At 33.8% G+C, this 18,765-nt stretch overlaps 1 long non-coding RNA gene across 1 annotated transcript in view; it reads right to left on the reverse strand.

Annotated features, from left to right (window-relative positions):
• Positions 1-458: 458 nt before the first annotated feature.
• Positions 459-18,765, reverse strand: part of LOC135268345 (uncharacterized) — an 87,501-nt gene continuing 69,194 nt past the window's right edge. The window contains exon 3 of the long non-coding RNA XR_010336663.1: positions 459-6,623. This is a non-coding gene — a long non-coding RNA (uncharacterized LOC135268345). The remainder of the gene's footprint in view (positions 6,624-18,765) is intronic.

Consider the following 18,765-nt stretch of genomic DNA (forward strand, 5'->3'; position numbering starts at 1 on the left):
TATTGTACCATTTTCTCAAATAATTTATTGAGTGATTTAATGCCGTCATATCTGACTGTATTTCATATCTGTTACAAATCTATTAAAATGGTCAGTTTTGCATTTCAGTATGTTTGCAATTAAGCAGCTTTATATAATTGAAAAAATTAGAATACTTCAAGTATCCTAATATTAGCAAGATGACTAATAACCTATTAAAATTTAGAGTTCTATGCCCCAATTCCTTGACATATATTTTTCATTTTTTTATTTTCAATATTGCTATTGTACTCTTTCTCAAACAAATAAATCATAAAAAAATCATAAATATGGAGTTTCAAATTATATGGGAAAGGAACTTACATTTTAAAAATTAAGTGTGTACTCAATATTATCTCTGGAATTCTATGAGAAACATGTTTCACAAGTATTCACCTTCTTATCCTAAATATTTATATAAACAATATAGTGGTCATTGCAACTGTTTAAAATCATTTATTTTTATTAAAGATGCATATTTATGCAATAGAAACAAATTTTTATTAGTACATTTTAAAAATAATGTCCAAGCCAAGGTAGTATTTAGGTTGTCAATTTTTAGGTATTGGTGGAATTTCAGCATAAATTTTACTAATTGTTTGGTCATCACTGAAAAGAAATTAGTATGCTTTTTATTTTTCCAGTAATTATTAAGAAAGTAAGTTCTCTCGATTTATTTAGATTACAAATAGATTATTTATAATTTATGATGCATGGTATGACAATGTGCCTTCTTAAAAGGATGAACATTACAAGTCTTAGCTAAATTTTATTTTTATTATCTTACAGCATGACCATTTGGGATTTTTTTTTCCAAGCAGTTACATGCATAACTGGAGTACAAACTGCTCATATGTACACTTCGGTAAATCTAAATGGAAGCATTTTTCTTCTTAAACCAATGAAATCATTTTCATTAAACAGGCAGAAGAAAAAGATCTTCCTCTTTAGCAAATCAAAATACAGATTTGAACATGTCCATAACACATTTTTGTAATAATCCTATAATTAGTTATAGTTGAGACTATTACATCAAAGGAGGCCCAACAGGAAATACATAAACCGTATCTGATATTTCAACACAGAAAAGCCAATATGAGGAATTAATTAATCATATACTAGAGAACTGGAAAAGTTAAAAGGAACTGAGTCAACACAGACATAGTGCACCTCTGGGGCTTTGGAAATGATGAGAGAAGGTAAATAGAACACCCTATAAATCAGGGACTCAAATCTCTGAAGCAGAGGCATAGCTTCTTGTACCACTGAGTGGTCTGGGAGAAAGTACAGAAAGAGAACACTGGAATCAACTGCCACTGCCACGGTGCAGGGTCATTGCTAGGGCCATACTATGGAACCAACAAGCAAAAAGGGCACGGCAAACATTTCCTCCCTCTCCAGCCTGCCAAGGTCCTTCCTGTGCCCTCAACTGATGAAGCCAATCAGGGAGTAGCCAACAAAAAGGTCCCCACCCCAGTATGACATTGTAGAAAAAAGAATACCTTTAGCATTAAGAAAAGGAATAGCTCAATAACTGATACCATTGTCTTTTTTATTGTTGTTATTATAAAATTCTCCTTAAAATCTGAGGATTTTGATTTCATGATATAATAACATGATAATGTATGCTTTTAAAAATTGACTTTGATGCACATTATTTGTATATATTTTTATCAGTCTTACTATTTTATGCTTTTTAGATATACTAAACACTTAAAAGAAATATTGTATTTTTCTCAGTTCTTTTTAACCTGTTCTCAAGCTCCCTCTGGAATTGTCCACTTGAGGGAAAGTGACAGGAGCGCTTCATATCCATGTTCACATCTGTGCACTTCTCCATAGTGAAGGCCAAGGTGACTGACTGGGCTGTGCCATTTGTCAAGTTTGTCAAGAAATGAGTGAGCAGTACACTTAGATGTAAGCTGCTCCTCTCTTATCCATGAAAGAATCTATTTATGTATGTGTATTGTTATTGTATGACTAGTCCAAGCAATGATTGCTTTTTACTTGAATACCATGTGCATTGGTTATATTTCAATTAGAAGCATAATATTCAAATTAAAGTACTAAGAAAATGTTTTCTTTACCACTATTTATATGTCAGAAAAAAATAGTTATGCCTATTCAAATCACTAGTGAAAATTTCTATGAAATACAGAAAAAATATTTTTAGTTTGAAATTTAGAAAACTGTACTCATGGTTTGTTATTAGGAGAGTTATTAGGCTCATATTGAGAGTGGCATTTGTGGAAAACTTGAAATTCGAGACTTTCTCTTAGGTATAATTTGTTCACAAGCAACTAAAAAGCATACTAAGTAAGAAATGTTTAAATAAGGGTCTTGAGAAAAATTGCTTCCTGAGGGAAAGATCAGCTCAATTTAATTTATCCATTTCAATTTTAATTGTTGGTGGGTTTAGTTGTTTGTAAGTGGGATCCTAAATTAAAATTTCTAAGTAGTTTTAAAGCAGTCCACATATCTAAGGGAATGGGTAAGAAGTCCTTTGCAAATGTATACTATCTTGATTCCATTCTGTGAACACTTGAAACTTAAAGACATGTCTATGACAGTATATTTTTAATTTAAAACTTCAGGCCAGTTATGATGGCTCACCCCTGTAATCCCAATACTTTGGGAGGCAGAGGTGGGAAGATAACTTGAGACTGGGAGTTCCAGACCAGGCTAGAAAATATAGCAACACACTGTCTCTCCAAAAATTTCAAAAATCAGCAAAGCAATGTGGCACATACTATATAGTCCTAGCTTCCTGGAAGGATGAGGCAGGGGAATTGTTTGAGGCTAGGAATTTAAAAGATTACAGAGAGCTATGATCACAGCACCACGCTCCAGCCTGGGTGACAGAGCAAGATCCTGTGTCTTAAAAAAATAAAACATAAAAATAATTTTTTAGAAAAGTAAAATGTTTTAACAACAACAAATAGGTGATGGGGGGAAGGCAGCAAATCACACTGCCATGTGTATACCTATGCAACAATCTTACATGTTCTTCACATGTACCCTAAAACCTAAAATGCAATTAAAAAAAAGATATAAAGAAAAGTTTACAAGAAAAATATATAGCCCAGTGAATAACATAAAGCAATCATTTATGGTATCTCCACCAAGGTAAAAAATTGGACACTGTCATTTATAGTAGGACACCTCCACAATAGACTTCAACAACACCTACTCCCTGTTAGTCATACTGTGAGTTTAGGAACTTGTTCTAAAAAATGAAATGAAGCAGAAATAATAGGATGGACCTTGTGTAATTAGGTAATAAAAAAGACAATGACTACCCTTATGGTGTTCTCTCTTGTTCTCCCTTAAGTCATTCAGGCTGGGGAAAGCCAGTTGCAATGTTACGAGGCAGCCTTGGAAAGAGACACTCATAAGTGACTTTAGAAGTGGATTCTTTAGAGACCTGCCAAACCGCATCAGTGAGTTTGGAAGAAGATATTTTAGCTCCATTGATGCTCCAGATGACTGCCATCCAAATACCTAATTTCAACCTCATGAAGACCTTGAGTCACAGGTGCCCAGATTAATTGTGCCTGATTCTTGACCCATAGAAACTGATGTAATAAATCTTTGTTATTTTCCCAAAGTGCTGGGGTTACAGGCGTGAGCCACTTTACCTGGCCTTGTTGTAGTCTTTTATAAATTCTGGATATAGACCCTCTTTTAGTTAAATCTGTCTAGAACTATTTCAACCATTTTGGGAGACTTCTTGTATATTTCTCATATGGTATCTTTGATAATAGAGTTGTTTCTATTTTAATTTGTTTTCTGCCTATTTGCTGGTGTTAGAACTTTTGTGACTAATCTAAGAAGTGTTTCCCTTTTCGACAGTCAAGGTGATATGCCCCTATGTTATCTTTTATTGTTCTACTTTTCATATTTAGATCTATTATCTACCAGGTCAGATTTCATTTTTACAATATGGATATACAGCTGACAAAAGATAATTTATTGAAAAGACAACCTTTGCCATGCAGCATTGTGGTACTAAATGTGTCATAAATCATGCGACTATATGTACAAGTTATGTTTCTGGACTCTTAATTCCAATTCAATGGCTTATATTTATGTCCTGATGCCAATACAACCTGTCTTCATTAGTATAGCAAGATGAATTCATTCTAGAGATCTGCTTCAAGGCATAGTGTCTATAGTCAACAATATCATTTTATGCACTTAAAAATTTGTTGAGAGTAAATCCCATGTTGAGTGTTCTTATTACACACACACACAAAACAAAGATACAAGAAATTTCTGGAGGTGATGGACATGTCTATTACCTTGATTATTATGACATTTTATGAGTGCATGCATATGTGCAGATTCATCAAATTGTATATATTAAATGTTTGGTTTATCGTATATTAATTATATTTCAAATAAAGATTGATAGTAGAGCTTGAGTTTTGATACATAACAGTGTAGGTGCTCCAATTTTGTAATATCTTTTCAAAATTTAGTCAATTGCATTCCCATATTTATTCTTCAACCCGTTTATCAATTTTTCTTAAACAATACTCTTAAGAATTCTGGTTGAGATTGCATTGACTTTCTAAATCAGCTGCTAGAAATTGACATATTTGCAACACTTAGTCTTCCAATACAAGAATACAGGATATTCCTGTGATTTTTAGACATTTTAATTTTTAGTCTTTGTGTTTTGGCCTCCAGCTCTGTGTAGCTTTGGAGTTCAGGGAATACACTGAGGATGAGATGCGCTATGTGTCTGAGCTCCCTGAAACCTCTAATTATTTCAATTCAGTCCCATGTGACCCCCCAACCCCACAAAATTCTCTGCTTTTCCCTCTGTCCCCTAGCAGTTTGCCTATGTATGGGTTCACTCAGTTGTCTCAGCTTTTGTCTCAGGCCTAGGACAAACAAATGCCTTCAAGAATGGCTGCATATCCTTATCTCACCTCCGTAAATATTTCCCTTGCTAGAATTTTACTTTATATAGGCCTTGTGGCTTCTGGTTTTCTCTTATGCATTTAAATAAGTGATTTTACAATTTGTCCAGTTTTTGTAGTTGTTCTGGTCTGCCTTGAAAGGCTATGTCTTACCCAGAGGTGAAAATGAGGATCTATATTTGATTTAGGCCAGCAGCCGGAAGCACCAGAAATTAGTGATCATCTGAATCCAGTTACCAGTCAGGACGGTTATTTCTTACTTCTGAATTGGTTTTTCTTCCACTGTGCAGCCCCTTGGAGGTCCTAATTCAAATGATAGGGGTTTGCCAGGGGCCTTCGTCTAGCATAGACTTGAGTTTCTGTTCTTTGGCATTGCAAATGTATCCAAAGTTCTGATCAATTTGTCTCCAAAATAATCTACAGATGCACCTAAACTTATGAGAGAAGTATGCACAAATATTGGGTATACTTTTTGGCTTTCTATTTCTTCCTGGATTTTGGCCCCATAATGCTCAATGCTTTGTTAAGTCTGTAGTGTCCTAGAGTCATTCTTATATATTTTTCCTAAGCTTGTTTTCCCAGTAAGGAAACCTGATCACATTACCTAGTCAATATTTTTAAATGCAAAATCATACGAGCTCTTAATAAATTACTTTCACAAGAAAATGGAATAATATTTTGGACAAGGTAGGATAAAATAAAGTAGTCTGATTTGGTTTAGCAACACTTCATTTTGTATGTATTGTTGTTTTAGTTTTTAAGCTTTTGGCTACAATGCCAAAGATCTCTTCTGTAAGTTCAAGTATTCATAATGAATTTCTCACTTTTAAAAAATGGTAGCAAGGACACATTAAAATATAAGAGATAACCTCTATTTTAATTTTTTGAGGTCCTAATTAGAGCCTTTATCTTGCTGGTCTTCTGCCAGCTTAAAAAACTACTGAATATTTCAGCCTTGCACACGCTACCTGCTTTGCAATTATAAAACTCTCACACAAAAAATTTATGGTATGCTCTTTAGGGACACAGTAATATTCCTTTTTACTGTCAATAATACCTCAGTCCAGAGAACACAGTTCTATGTTTTACTGTGTAAATGTGAATTTATACATACCAGAAACAAAAAATCAAATCCACCATCCAAATATTTGTCATTCCCCTATTATTTCTGGGTATCACAATACTCTTTTTCACAATGTTTATATGTCTATTTCCTATATAATCACAACCTATGTATCAGGTGAAATTCCTTCAGCTTACTAGGAGATTTATCATCACAAGTTGAGTTAGCACATATTTTCAAAATATCACACATGCAGTCCTGTATTAGTTACCTATTGCTGTGTAAAAACTTAAAAAAAACTTAGTAGCTTAAACCAACACACACTTATTGTCTAAATATCTTAGGTCAAAAGTCCAGTCATGGTTTAACTGGATCCTTCATTTTAAGCCCTCTTACAGGTTGTAATCAACCTGTCATCTGGGATGTAGTCATCTGAAGGTTACCTGGGGAAGAATCCACTTCCAGGCTCACATGGTTGACGGCAGGATTCAGTTCTTTATAAACTGCTGGACTGAGGGCCTTAGTTCCTCGCTGGTGGTTGGCCAGAGGCCACATTCTGTTTCTTGCACATAGGCCTTTCCAAGGTACCAGCTTGCTTCAAGAAAGCATGCAAACTGAAAAAGTAATAGAGAGAGTCTGCTATTGAGGAAAGTTAGAATCTTTTGTAACATAATCATGGAACTGACATCCCAGCACTTTTGCTATAGTCTATAGGTTACAAGCAAGTTTCTAAGTTCAGCCTACATTTTTAGAGAGGGGATTACATAAGGGCCTGAATGCAAAAAGTTGACATGAAGGGAAGAACTGACAAAAAATCCATATACAACTGGGAATTAATGCTCTACATGATTAGTCATGTCTGATCAATCTTCCTGAAACAGATATTTGAGCATATCACTATCCTTACTTAAAAATAATCATCGAAGATCCCTTTGCCTATAGCTACCCACAATCAGACGCCGATCTTCATTTTCAATTTATTTTCTATTTTCTCTTACTGCTTCTCATATATTTCATTTTCTAGCCCATGTTGCTAGCTCAATTCATAAGGTGCTTGCTTTGCATGTTTGTTCATGTTGTTCTTTCTGACTGAAATAGTATATCCTTCTCTGGACACAAAGACAGGGTTTTGGCTGGGCCACCACGCCTGTAATCCCAGCACTTTGGGAGGCTGAGGTAGGCAGACCATGAGGTCAGGAGATCAAGAGCATACTGGTCAACATGGTGAAACCCTGTTTCTACTAAAAATACAAAACTTAGCTGGGCTCAGTGGCGTGTGCCTATCATCCCAGCTACTCAGGAGGCTGAGGCTAGAGAATCACTTGAACCAGGGAGTTGAAGGTTGTAATGAGCTGAGATCGCACCACTGTACTCCAGCCTGGCAACAGAGAAAGATTCTGTCAAAAAAAAATAAAAAAGACAAGGTTTTTTTCTGGGAAAGAGAAGGGGTAGTGGAAGGCATATTATTTCTCTCTTCAAATACTTAAAAAGGTAGGATCGAACAAGTCACTGTGTGGAACACTAAAAGGGCAGGAATTAAGGCACAATGAAGAGAAATCCTAAGAACCATCAAGGCTGCCCATTATTGAAATAAATTGCCTCAAAATATGAGTTTTTCATTTAAAGTGTTCAAACAAATCATTTGTACATGATGGGGATGAAGGGATTTCTGTCTTGAGCAGGAAGTAGAAGGAAGAGACTTCTAAGGCACCTTCCAACTGTTAAGATTTCATGAATTCATGAATTTATATAAGAATTCAAAACCATTATTATGACTTGCAAAGATAAGAAAAAAATAAATGATTTACATGATAAAATTTAAAAATAAATTATACTTGATATTTTAATCTGTGATTATTTTATATACTCAATAATCTTCCTTCTTCAATATTTTCCCTATTTATGATTCATTATTATCATAATAAACTATAGAATTACCCAACATTCCAAATTAGAAAATAAGTATGTGTGTGACCAATATGCACAAAAGTAAGGTTTTAATTGTTTAAGATGAGTTATGGTGCCATTTGAAAACTCATTTCCAATCAAGTATGTCCCTAAGAAATTATATAAAAGGAATTCAGTCTTCATTTTCACATACTCTTTTATCACTGTTCATTATAAGTTTACTGATGAGGCCAATATTCAGAAAACTCTTTTTCTTGCTTTAGAAAAATTTACAGATAAAACAGCTGCCCATTTTCTTGTTGTCATTACTTCACTGGATAAGTTAGAACAAGTGGTTCTATTAATTACACATGGAATTACTGCATTGGTAAAGAGACTTCTAAAAGTATGCCTTCAGCTTTTTCAGAGATAAGATGGGTTGTGAGAGTAAAAGAGGGAGATCAAGGGAATTAGTGTTATCCATTCCTTGTTGGAGCACCTGATTTAAAGTCCCTCCAGATGGTGTCCAGTGGAGAACAAATATATGGATGAAAACTGAAACACTTTTTTTAAAAAGAAAAATGTTTGATGATTGTTTGTGGCTTACTTTATCTAGACTACAAGATGACTGAGGGCAGGTAGCCTGTCTAATTTGGTTACATTGTGTGGCTCAGTAACCATCACATTCAGATGCACTTTTAAATAATTGTTTAATGAATCAGTAATTGAGTAAATAAATATGTGAGACTCAAACATGTCCCAGTGTGTGGATGGGCCTTGGAACTTCAGGTTCTGCTGACGTGTCTGTTATTATGTGTCCTAGGATCATATATCACAAAAACAAGAAAACTTGAACAAGACTGAATGCCAGTGTATACTCCTTATTGAGGAGAAATAAAATTAGGTGTAAGCCCATCTGTCCAGGCTGTTTCTATCAAATACATAGTGTTATTCAAAGCCAAATAAGGCAGACATAGTAGATTTGACTATTATATAAATTTGGTGTTATGACCATAAGATGGAACACACTTGTGTAGATGAGAAGGATGCTATCTTTAAAAGAAATGAAAATTTCCATCCTACGAAGAAAATTCTGGGACCTATGGAAGTGGATTTTAGATTAAGGGAAGCAAATGTGTTCTACTCTTTCTGGAGCTTAGATTAGATATACATCAGGCTTTGCAATATGGCAAGAGATTAATTGCTCTGGCCACAAGGAAACGAGTTAGCAGTAGGACAGGAAGCAAGCCAGTAAGGGGAATCTGTGACCGGTCTGCACCTGGCCAGTTGTTGAATGTAGTCACCTTGTAATGTACACCTTCTACTTCCTGAAATGTTCAGTAAACTATCATTAAAATTTGCAGCGTGAACTGTGCCTTGTGTTTGGAAAGAAATGAACACTCTCTTAAGTGTGCTAGTCACAATAGCCAGGGCAGTAATCAAAGGAGTAGTGACTCTGGTGGTCAGCAGCAACAGAATCAGCTTAGTGGACACATGATGTGCAAGGCCAGAGGAAAAGAAAAAAAACTCTGACATTTAGAGAGCGGCCATTTGTTAACCAGTTGCCTTGTCTGTAAAATGGGGCAATAATACTGTCCTTGCTTCCCTCCAGGAAAGTTATAAGTAAAATAATGAATTACTGTAATGTGTTTTGAACACCTTGCAAGAAACACGATACCTAAGCATATGATATCATGATTAACTCCATAATAAAAAGAAAATAAAATATTTAAAATAATAATATGTACTTTTTTAACACCTGCAGTTGCATATGAAATATATAACCCTTTTTATTGTTTTCTGTCTAATACGATGCACCTGCATTAAAAGTGTACCCTCATGGTTCAATTTTTAAAAATACATAAAATTTAGACAGGTACTCATTCTTTTATTCACCCCATTGTGCCTAAATCTCACAGAACATATTTTAAACAATATACTACCACAAAGAGACCACTTCAATACAAATCTCAATAGTGTGGGTTAATAAAAATTACTTTTAAAGGCAAACATCTGGCACCTCATAAATATATATCACCTTTCATCAAGAGTTGTTCAAACTCTCCCTGTATATATTACACTTATAAGCATTATTAATTCAGCACATTGTACGATGGTTTTAGAGTAGTCCCAAAGCAGAATTACATATGTAAAATATGTGCTGCAATATCTAGGGCCGTGGAGATCATAAAGAACAAGACATTAACCACAATGCTAAATCCCTTTGATTTAATGTTTTCTGTTAGCTAGCAGTGGTGACTTTTTAAACACAGTTACAAGAAAATACTATAGTTAAGCTTAAAGGCAACCATTTGGTCTAATTTTTTCCCTCTCTTGACATTTAGCAAATTATTCCAGGCTTACATTTAGCTCATGTCAAAATGTGTCTTAAATATTTTACTGTAGTTTATTTGTACATCTGAAACAAATTTTAAAAGATGATATGCCTTTACAAAGTCTGTATCCATAACACCAAACTGATACTTCTTTTTTTTCAGAAGATATTGAAAATAAAGAATATTCTGAAATGCCCTGTGGCTATTTTTCCTGCCATTAATGATCTTACTGTGAGATTTTTATTTGTTGTAGTTCAGTTTTTATTTTTCCATGTAAGTAAAGGCCAGTTTTCTTGTTATGTGTTTAATAAATATGGAAAAAGTACAATCAGTTTTATTGCTATATTTTATAGCAGCATATATATGTACATATGTGTATGTATATATATGTGTGTGTATATATATATAAAATATTTTTATTTTGCCAGGTTTTTACTCTTTTAGCTGTTCCTGGTTGGGGTTAGATACATTTCCTTGTGTTTTCATATTTCTCTCTACCAATTTAAGAAATGAATACCACAAAATGAGTGCATTTAAAGCTGAAGATTGTGAAGGTCTGAGGCCTGATCTGGCGTAGATTAAATAGACAGTCTACCTTATTCATATCATAAGCCTGGCATTCTACCTAAATTGTATCATTAAACACATATACATTTAAATCCTATTGATTTCCATGCACTATCCTATGCAGTGAAGATACAAGGACAAACAAAACAGACAGCCTTCTTAACTGTACAGAACTCTACATATAAAAGAGAAATTAGAAAAAGTAAGTCAACAATTAAAACTGTAAATTTTTTTAAGTTCTCTAAGGAAAAAAATATATCAGTGGCTGTGACCAAAAATTAAAAACTACCTTTCTTTGGATAAGATGCTCATATATAACCTAAGTATCTAATGCTAAATATGTAATGCTGATGGGTAGAAGAAACACATCTTTTATCTTACAATCATATTAAAATGAATATCTAAATGTGCCAATAGAGAATATTCTGTGCTCATATTAGAAAACATGGAAGAATAACAGTCATATACAGAAACTTCAAGACAATCTTCTACCAAAGGAGGAACCTTACCTAACAATGATTTGCACAGGCCATTGCATGTAAAGGAGCACCTTGCCTGGAAAGTAAGGGAAGAGATTTTAAAAGAATTCACTAGCAGCAATGGGTTGAAGACCAAATTCAGTATTAGAACAGGAAGACAGCAATGTGTGATCTAGAGTCCTGTTAGGACCCCATTATTGTTTGCCTTATGTGCCTACAGCCCATAGCACTTGCTCACAGTGTATCCTTGAAATGACCCCTGCTAAATAATCCCTGCCATATTAAACACAAAAAGGTAATCCTTGATGCAGAAGGAAGCTTCTTGTTGTAAAGCCTGTATAGCAGTGGTGCTATCTCTACAAACCTCTGGTAATGAAACTCTTAACTGGCAAGTAAAAAAATACAGTATATGAGAACCTTATCCTTCTCCCTTCATTTGAGTTTGAAAGACTTGGGCTTGAAACCTCTTAAAGGTCCCATTTCACGTTAAAAAAAAGAATAATCTTAGAAAAATAACTGAAATTATTTGAAAGCTCAAAACAGAGTAACTCAGATGATTAGTAAAAAAAGTTAGATTTTCTTATAAAACCCTAAAAATTTAGTACCAAATTAATAATTTTATAGGAGTCAAGGTACTAGTGTAACTATGAAACAGATAGCCAAAGGGAAACTTTGAGTCCAAAGAGATTACACAAAGAAAAACAATATAAGCAATAAATTTAAAACCTAAATGAAGCAGAGATCAACAGAGAGAAGGGTTCTAATGATGAACACCGATTTGACTGCCACTATTAGCCAGCAGCTTCCTAGACACTGTGGTTACAGCAATGAATAAAACAAAGTCCCTTTTATCAAGGAGTCCTCTTTTATATCTATTGAAGAGATATCACCATAAACAAAATGAACAATTAAATATCTGCTGCATTAGAAGATGATAAGTGCAATGAAAATCTATAAAAAAGATGAAGGAAAAGGAAAAAACATGGTCATGAGGTTATAATTTTTGACTGAGTGGTCAAGGAAGATCTCATCTCACTGAGAAGTTACACTAGGACTTGATATTGTAGAAGAGATAGTGTGTGACTTCTGAGTCATGGAAGTCACTGTAGCTTCCATCTTCATTTCTTAGGTCACTCATTCTGGAGATAGCCAGGTATCAGGGCATGGAAACACTCAACCAGTCTATAAAGAGTCAATCATGGAGAGAAGGATATTTATGTATTCATAAAGGCCACCCAGGTAGATGCGACCCATATTGTGTCATGTATACGTTGTGACTTTTATCTAATTCATGCATATCCACAAAAGCCTCTGAGTTTCATTTATCACAGAAAATGCTCTTGCCTTCACAGAGTTTCTAGTACAGTGTTATAGCTGTATTACTTCAAACTGTCAAACATATTATTCTCGGAGCAGTAAGTTTAACTTTAAAACTCAGATCTAACAAAGTAACATGCATGTAAACAGTAATACAACTATGCTTTTAAGGTAATCCAAAATGCTAGGTCATGCTTTTCAAAATTTTCTTAAAAGAATGATACTTCATAACCAACAATGTGTATACAGGAAGGAAAGGGTGGTTTCACATGGATTAATTTTAAAATACTTCAATACGTTAAAGGAAATATAAACAAATTGTCTCTTAGAAAAATAACAAAAAAAAAACAAAACAAAGAAAGTGTCATCCTTAGAAAATTAAATATAGAATACTTAATCAACAATGTAAAGGCCAGAAGGCCTACAGTAGCCACTTTTCATATCACATTATTTTGAAAGTTCTCGTCAGCTCTATGCATAACAGTAGAAATAATTTGTAAAAAAAAAAAAAAAAAAAAAAAAAAAAGGAATTCCAGAACATGCAAAAATGATCCAACTTAAAATTATTTTAAAAAGAACATTTTGTATGAAGGCTGTAAAATACAAATATGAGGAAATCAAAAGCTTTCCTGGATACCTAATGATGTATAAGATGTCAGTCACTATAGCAACCAAGGTCTAAAATGTATAAAAATAAATTGTATAGTTGGACCTCTGTGGGTTTCACATCCATGGATTCAACCAACTACAGAGAAAAAGTATTTAAAAAAAAAAGAAAAATTGCATCTTACTGAATATGTACGTAAGTTTACTTCTTATTATTCAAACAATAATTTATAAATAATCTAGAACTGATTAAAATTATATTGGGATTATGTGCTTAAGTTAATATGCAAATACTACTCCATTTTATATAAGGGTCTTGAGTGTCCATGGATTTTGATATCCAAGGGGGTCTTGAAACCAACCTCCCATAGATAATAAGGGATGACCGTTTAAGAAATATTTATGGCCATGTGAAGTGGCTCACACGTGTAATCCCAGCACTTTGGGAGGCCAAGGTAGGAAGATTACTTGAACCCAGAAGTTCGAAAACAGTCTGGGCAGTATAATGAGCCCCTGTCTCTTAAAAACAATAAAAAATTTATCTGCGCATTGTGGCACGTGCCCATGGTCCAAGCTACTCAGGAGGCTGAGACAGGAGGATTGTGTGAGCCCAGGAGGTCAAAGCTGTAGTAGACCAATATTGCACCACTGCACTCCAACCTTAAGAAAAGTAAACAAAACAAAACAAATGTTTATATAAAGAGTACCATAAAATTTTACTAAGGAAGAAAAAATAGTTTAAAATTTTAGTAAAAGGAGAGGGACATGCCAGATTTCTGGATTAAAAGATGGGATGGTATAAATGTATTAATTTTCCTAAAATATCTGTAAACATAATGAAATTTTAATAAATATATCAAAAGAATATATTTCAAACATGACAAAAATAATTTTAAGCTATAGGAAAAGTAAATTGTATTATCTTTCTGCCTTCACTCCTAAAAATGGCCATGTTTGAGGGAAGCATTTGGACTATATTATACACCTCACTGAAGAAGATGTCACATCTATACATGAACAGTAAACTAGTATGTGACTGTTGTTAGCTGCATGTCTTGACAGGCAACATATTTCATACTAAATTTTTGCAGTTCTACTAATTAGGCAATCTGTGTTTCAAAACGTAATGTTCATAAATGCATCTTTGTACTTCGAATAGAAAATGGAAAGGACAGACTCTCTCTTGACCAAGTATCAACTTCTAAGTTAATCTTTTGTAAACAGGAAGTAGGACAAACACTAATACACACTGAGGACTTCTAATATTCTAGGTACTTTACATACATTTTGGAATTTAATTGACACCATGAGATAGATAAACCAATAGTTCCTTGAGAAAACTAAAACTCAGAGAAATGAAACACCAGTTATTCAACTACTTATTGGTAAATTCAGTCAATCCCAAGATTTTCTGGCTCTAAATTCAGACTCCCTCAATTTGCCATTTTTTTTAGTGGTTTTATTGCTTCTATCTTTCACATCATTTTTTAGCATTCTTACTTCAAATAGTATTATTTCTACTTTGATCATTCTCTTCATTGTGTCTGTCAATTCTCACATTGGTTTACTCTCCATGCATTAGCAATTGTTGATTAGTTTAAATTATATTTATTTACCGTATATCAGCCTATTATCTGTCTATATTTATTTGTTATTCAGAAAACCCTAGAGTTGTGGAAATGTCACTTCAGACATGTCTTTTGGCTTGCTTTTTCAGGGACATTTTAAGAAGTTTAGTAACTATGGCACGATTTTTATGCTGAATTCTTGGCATGTTGTTCTCAAACCTTGCAGTGTATGTACATCATCATCCCACATTCATATTTAAGATAAACTTGGAATTTCAATTTCTCTTCAGTGGCATTTCCCCTTCAAAGATCTCTATCTTTGAATAGATGATGTACCCTTACTGCTTTTCAGAAGAAAGGGTGCAGTGAGGAGTGCTGAGTTTTATTCAGGCTCTTGTCTCCTAAGACCCTGAGGCTGTGCCATCCATCCTTGTGTGTCTTTATCTATTTATTTATTTATTTATTTATTTATTTATTTATTTATTATCGTACTTTAGGTTCTGGGGTACATGTGCAAATCATGCAGGATTGTTGCATAGGTACATACATGGCAAGGTGGTTTGCTGCCTTCATCCCCCCATCTCCTCTATCTGGTATTTCTCCCCTCGTTATACCTCCTTACCCCCCACTGCCCCTCCCCTAGCTCCCCCAAACTGACAGCAGTGTGTGATGCTCCCCTCCCTGTGTTCAACACCGGCCTATGAGTGAGAACATGCAGTGTTTGGTTTTCTGTTCTTGTGTCAGTTTGCTGAGAATGATGGTCTCCATATTCATACATGTCCCTACGAAGGACACAAACTCATCGTTTTTGTGACTGCGTAGTATTCCATGGTGTATATGTGCCACATTTTCTTTATCCAATCTATCGTTGATGGACATTTGGGTTGGTTTCAGGTCTTTGCTATTGTAAACAGTGCCACAATGAACATATGTGTGCATGTGTCTTTATAATAGAACAATTTATACTTCTTTGGGTACATACCCAGAAATGGGATTGAACCTCCTTTTCCAGCCTGGAAATGACCCTCCAGAATTCTATTTCCTGAACCAACTTGGTGTCAGCCTCTATCTACTACTTTTGCACTGGTTTTGTGCTTCATTCCAAGTAAATGTAGATTAATTTTTCATTGTTTTCTGTTCAGATATACAACTTTTTAAATCTAGTATTTCTAAATGTATATAAAGGGGCATTTCCTCCTCTCCCCTCTTCCATATGAGCTGACACTTGATAGCCCACGCACTTCTCATTGTTTTTACCTCCATGATCTAAGAATTGTTTCTCTCTACTCTCATCTAGTTATCTTAAAATTCTCATCCAAATATTTTCTAATCCCATCCTTTTTTTCTTATTTTTTTATTTCTTTTATCTTTCCCCTTTCCTGGGGTGCCTTTTCATCTTTAGTTATCTCCAACATTAGCCAGCCTACTTCTCCCCATTTTTTTTTTCACTTTTCATGTGACTTATCTATTAGTGACAAATTTTGTTTGGTTTTCTCTTGTTATACAAGAATGTTGAGTCACAACTGAAATATTTTTTGTGTTTGCTTCATTGGTTAGCTAGGAACACTACAAGGGATGAAATTATTATGAAAAATTAATTAATTAACTGTAACTTGGAATTTGAATGCACAGAACTCTTTCAGGTAATTAGCACTACTGTAGGCTAGGGATTGTATTATTTAGGGTGGAACAAAGTGTGAAGTTTAAACTGAAATCAGATATTTTATGAAAAAACTATTTCCCCATGGTAAGTTCTAAATAAATATAAGCCATTTCAGTTTTAAATATAAGATCTGTTAACTATGCCAAGACAGCTTTTAGAGGGAAAATATTCTGTTAAAGTTAATTATCATTCTACTTTAGAAAACTAGTTACAATGTTCAAAAAAAATCTTATTAATGTAGGGATCAATTCATCATTTGGAGATCACCTTGGATCAAAAACTCAGTTTATACAATATAAAAAAAAATAGTTCACAGTTATTCTGTGTCTATGTGCCAGGGGCTTCTAAGTGACTTATCTCCAATAATTTACTATTTTCTACAACCACTCTAAATAATAGATCATACTATGATTTCATTTTACATGTGAGGAAACTGAGGCACAGTCAGATTAGGTAACTTGTTCCAGGTCACAGAGGTATTGTATTTTGAAGTTGATATTTTAAATTAAGTAAACTCACTCCAGATACTGTTTTTTTTTTTTTTTTTTTTTCAGAAAAACTACAGTTTTTAAAATAGTTCTTTTCTTCCTTTTTTCTTAGAGCTAAAAACTGTTCAATAGCTTCATCATATTAAATTAAGCTTTCTTAATCCTAAGTGGTAATTGGGTAAGTTTTCTTAGGGAAAAACAATTCTGAATTCCGCAGTGTTTAGGAAATAATACAATCTGAAACTCAGAGAATAATATAAAGCTTAGGCCATGTGAAATATTTTACAAAGTATGAGAAAAACTACATTTTAAGAACTATAAGTCTAATGTAACCACATTAGAAGAACCAGGAAATCCATGGATAATTAATATTAATTCAACAAGGAAAAAAAGACGTGTCCATACCCTATCTATAGAAATAAATGTAAATATTAGTGTACTAGTGTAAATATGTACATACATTTCTTAGGTCTGTCTATTGAAGAGGACTGGAGGTAATGAAACTCAAGTAGCAATGAGCATCCTCAGTGCCTCACTGAGAGAAGTGCAGAGAAAGGCTTCAGATTGACATTACAAGACAGAGAAGTCAATGTGATCACAGAAGCAAAGACTGAAGTGACATGGCCACAAATCACAAATGCCAATAGCCTCTATCTAGAAGCTGGAAGAGGCAAAGAACTAATTCTTCCCTAGAACCTGCAAAAGGAGTATAGTCCTGTTAATATTTTTGATTTTTTGAATTCTGGCCTCTGGAATTGTGAGGGACTAATTTTTGTTTTTAAGTCAAAAGGGTTGTACCAGAAACATTCACACTGGTGAAGAGATTACCCCTTTGCCTCTTATATTGTCATACTTATAAATTTTTGCCAAATCCGATAGGTTCTATTGGTGTTCTTTTAATTTACATTACTCTATGGTTAAACATCTTTTCATATGCTTAAATGCCATTATTCCTTTCTTCTTTGTTAAGTATCTTTCATATCTTTTCCCAATATTTGTATCGGGTTTTGGCCCTTTAATCCTCAATTTATTTTTTTTTAATTTTTATTGTATATTGACAAATTATAGTTGTATATGTTTATGGGATATAAAGAAATGCTATAATTTTTAATACAATGTGGAATTATTAAATTAAATAAATTACATGAATCAATTCAAATGTTTAACATTTCTTGTTATGGGAAAAATAAAGCTTTATTCTCTTTGCAATATTAAAATGTACATTACTCAATTATTAGCTATATTCAGCATTCTGTACTATGGATCTCGAAAAGAAAATCAAACTTATTCCAACTATCTAACAGAATTTACATCCTGTGACTATTATCTCCCCATTTACCCCACCCCCTAGCTTCCGATAAATACCACTCTACTCTTTGCTTTTATGGTTCAACTGTTTTAGATTCTACATACAAGTAAAAATATGTGGTATTTCTTTTTCTATGGTTTATTTCACTTAGCATAATGTTTTCCAATTCTACCTATATTGTCACAAATGATGGAATTTCTTCCCTTTATAAAGCTGAGTAGTATTTCACTGTGTATATGTACCACATTTTCTTTATCTATTTGTCCGCAGATGGATACAGATTGATCTCATAACCTGGCTATTGTGAATAGTGCTGCAATGAACACCGGAGTGCAGAAAGCTCTCTGACATACTGACTCCAAAGCTTTTCCATCTCTGACATACTGACTCCAAAGCTTTTGAGTAAATGCACAGAACTATGACCTTAATTTTTAAGAGATCATTATATATTAGGGATATCCTGTTGTCTGTGATTTATTCTGCAAATATTTTATTACAGTTTGTCAGGTTTTTTTTTTTTTTTTTTACTTTGTTTA

The sequence above is a fragment of the Aotus nancymaae genome, unplaced genomic scaffold (genome assembly GCF_030222135.1).
Source record: "Aotus nancymaae isolate 86718 unplaced genomic scaffold, 86718_ANA_hifiasm-v0.15.2.pri h1tg000040l, whole genome shotgun sequence".
Classification (NCBI taxonomy): Eukaryota; Metazoa; Chordata; class Mammalia; order Primates; family Aotidae; genus Aotus; species Aotus nancymaae.